This window comes from Mustela lutreola, chromosome 10 (genome assembly GCF_030435805.1).
Source record: "Mustela lutreola isolate mMusLut2 chromosome 10, mMusLut2.pri, whole genome shotgun sequence".
NCBI classification, from domain to species: Eukaryota; Metazoa; Chordata; class Mammalia; order Carnivora; family Mustelidae; genus Mustela; species Mustela lutreola.
Genome location: NC_081299.1, coordinates 29,156,184 through 29,159,827, shown reverse-complemented (window position 1 = coordinate 29,159,827; position 3,644 = coordinate 29,156,184).

The window sequence follows — 3,644 nt, the reverse complement described above, 5'->3', positions numbered from 1 at the left end:
CTGGGCCAATGACAAGAGCACTCACTGGACCCTGAGTCCTACTGCTCAGGTTCCAGCCAGGCATGTGAGCTGCACGAATCCTTATTTCCCTTGCATGTAGATGGGAAGAATAGCCACGCTCTCCCATCTGACCGTGTTTACTCACTTAACAAGCATTCAGTCGGCCCCTGCCCCAGGCCAGGCGTTTTCTTCTAAGTGCTGGCCCCAGATGTGTCCATGTAATGTACATGGCACGTTTACACCCCTGTTTCCCAGAAGAGGAACAGAGATACAGACAAGTTGGGTGACTTGCCCAAGGTTCCCCAGGGAGCAAGTGGCAGAACTCGCAGCTCTCCCCCATAGCCTCCCTCAGACATGGGGAGACATGGGGCGGGGGGCATCACAGCCACAGATTCTAGGTTGAACCAGATGACGTTGCTGAAATTTAGCCACTTGTGACTTAGAAAAGTGGCATTTTGATCTGGCTTAATCTCATAAGAGTACTATTAGTTACCACTAGTTCTTGAGTACTTCCTGTGGGAGAACAGTATCCCTAGATGGAGGAGGTATTATCTCACTTTATGTTCTCAGAGAACAGTCCGAGGTATGGTTTCCCACCTTGCCGATGAGGGGGCCGAGACTTTGAGAGGCGAGTATCCCATACACCATCAAACAGTAACCGGTGGAACAGAGTTGAATTCCTTCTATGATTTCAGATCTTAGAACACTTCTGTTCTCTGCTGAGGAAAAGCCAGAGGCCGAGCCAGGTGCTGACTTCCTATGTGGCCCAATTCCATCCCCGGAAGTCCTAGAATCTCCCCTTAGTCCTTCCAACCTTCCCACCCAAGCCCCACACCCCACAGGTCTCAATGGATAAAGGAGAGAGACAGATTAGCAGGGAATTTCTGAATTCTTTGTCCCCGACTCTATTTCAGGGTCTGATAGGTCCAGGACTGTTGTCTCCCGCCTTCCCCTCCCCACACCCCTCAGAGCTTTTCTCTACCCCTTCCTCCAGGGCTCCCCTGCAAGTCCAGACCCCAGTACCCTCCTGGCTGTAGGCATCCAGGCTGCCCCATTTCCGCAGCTGGGTGCCCTGAGTTCTGGCCTCAGCCCCAGCCCCTGGCTGCTCCCCAGCCCAGCTTCGGATGACAGGAAGGCAGCCTTGGTGCTTGCCAACTTCTTATTCCTCAGCCCATACATTGCTGGGGTCTCAGTGACTCAGACCCCCCACATACAAGGCTGACCTCTGCTCCCGGCTTCTCAAGGCCCTAGTCCAGGCCCAGCTGAGCTGCTGCCCGGACTCAGAGCTGGAGGAAATGGCTGTTGCTGCCATGGCAACGAGGCTCTGTTCCGTCTGGCCAGAACAAAGAGGGTTTTCTTGTCCCTCTTTGGGTCCCAGGATGGGAGAGTGAGTGCTAGAGGGCAGGCGCTGGGGGAATGCTCCATGGTATTTGACCAGCCCTTTGCCCAGGACGCTGTGAGCACCAGATGGCTCAGAAAAGCCTGCTCCATCCCAGCCACTTGGGATGTTCAGAAGCTGGGAATAAGAAATCTCTGGTCAGCAGCTTTCTCCTGTGGCGGACCTCTGAGTAGCATTTTCCATCTGGGGCCTGGGGAGATCCCCTAAGGTTGACATGTGAAAGAGAATGCAGATTGTAGAATGCAGCCTCTTCCTCTCCTCCAGAGAGCTGGCGCTCTGAGTGCTTGAAAGTATCCTAGCCCAACCCACTCAACATTCAGAGAGGCGCAGGGGTTCTCCTCAGGTCACACAGCCGACTTTGATCAGATTGGGAAGTGGCAACTCTTTCTGACTCAGTCTAGTCCTCCATCCAAGCACCCCACCATCTCCTGCCGGGTGCTGAAGCCTGTGACTCCGCCTCGGTGTCCCCTTTTAATTGTCACAGCAACCGGCTGGCCCCTGGGCACTATTCTGACACTAAGGGTCCCTGAGAGGCTTACAGTGCCGGATCTGTAGCCAAGTGAGGACCTCTGAGTATGAAGCAGAGACCCAGCTTTGGAAAGTCAACAAAGTTAGAAAGCAGGGATCCCCAGGGCAGGACACCTGAGAAGTCCTTAGGTACAAAAGAGCCACTGAGGCAGAAAGATCCAAGATATAGGTCAAGCTTAGAATTGAGGGCTGAAAGAAGGGTAAGATCCAGAAGTGGGGCGGAAGATCAACAGGCCTGGCAGGAGGCAGCCAGCCTGTGCTGAGAGCATCCGGGTCCAAGGCGAACTCCTTACTTGGCCGCACAACCCGCTCGCGGCCCCTGATGGGCAACGCAGCTTCCTTTTGGCACCCATCGAGAGAACTCTGCAGGGAACCCCTGTAAGTTTCGAATTCTGAATGCATGGTCAGGAATTGATCCTTTTCTATGATGCTGCTCTGCTGTTTCTAAGTAAACTGCACAGTGAGGTGTTCTCCCGCGCTCTCGGGAAAGCAGCCTCCGCGGGAGCCCGGGGGGGCGGGGTTCCTGCGGCATCTCGTGGGCGCCACAGGCTCAGCACCTGTCGTGAGCTCGCTTAGTGACTTCGGACACAACGATTCTTCTCCCGGCCTCCTTTCACTCATCAGTTCCACACAAGGGTGAAGCCAGGAGACCTCTTAATGACCTCCCAGCTCTGAAATTCCAACTGTTTTATTGGCCGTTAAAATTTAAATGATTTGGGTTTGTTTGCGGACCAGTGTGTGAGTATTTAGCTAGGCTGTCTCGAATGATTGTAGAGGTCTGGGATTTAGGAAAGAGGAGAAAAAGAGAAAGGAAAAGAAAAAGAAAAAAATATATAAATATATATACATATATACACACACATATTTTCTCCATAGCTCTTCTCCCAGAAACATCAGCCCACTAGCTCTGAAGTCTGAGTTCAGATACTGACTCCAAACTTTCTAGAGTGCGTGACCATGGGCAGATCACCTTCTGAACCTCTCTGGGCCTCAGTTTCCTCTTCTTATAGAATGCAGCTCATAATAACACCTATGTCATGGGGCGACTGTGTTTTCAATCTGGTATATGAAGGTCTTAGCACAATGCTTGGCAGGTAGCAAACACTCAAATAAGAGTGTGGCGATGAACACTATTTGAATGAATGGTGAGTGAATGAGTGAGCGAGTGTGAGAGAGAGTAGGGTGGTTTGCTTTGCTTCTAAGTCCCGGCATCTGCCACTGGGCTCAGGCAGGTAATGCTCTGGGGTGTAACTCCATTCCAGAGCTCCCTGCGGGATCAGACTGAAGCTTCCCTCCACGAACTGGGCGTGAAGTCACACCCTCAGCTGGTGTCCTCCCCTTCCTTGCCCTGCTTCCCCCTTCCCTTATTGAAGTGCTGGAGCCTGCTTTGGATTCTCTAACCCAAGGGCATCTTCCAGCTTACAAATCCCAGAGCAGGGCCTGGAGGGAGTATCACAGAGGTAAGACCCGGCAAGGAAGAGGCAGGCGGGTGGAGTGTGTGGGGCCAAAGTCGCAGAACCCCAAAGCGGAAGAAGGAAGCCCTTTTCTCTAAGGGCTGTTTATTGCCCTGTGGGTGGGCCACATCCCATGACCCTGGGGGCGGTCACATGACCCAAACTGGGCAAACATGGTCTCTCTTTTGAGAATTGGGGCTTGGGGATGAGGGCCGGCCAGATAGTTTCTTGACATGTCTGAAACTTCACCATGAGAAAATGAG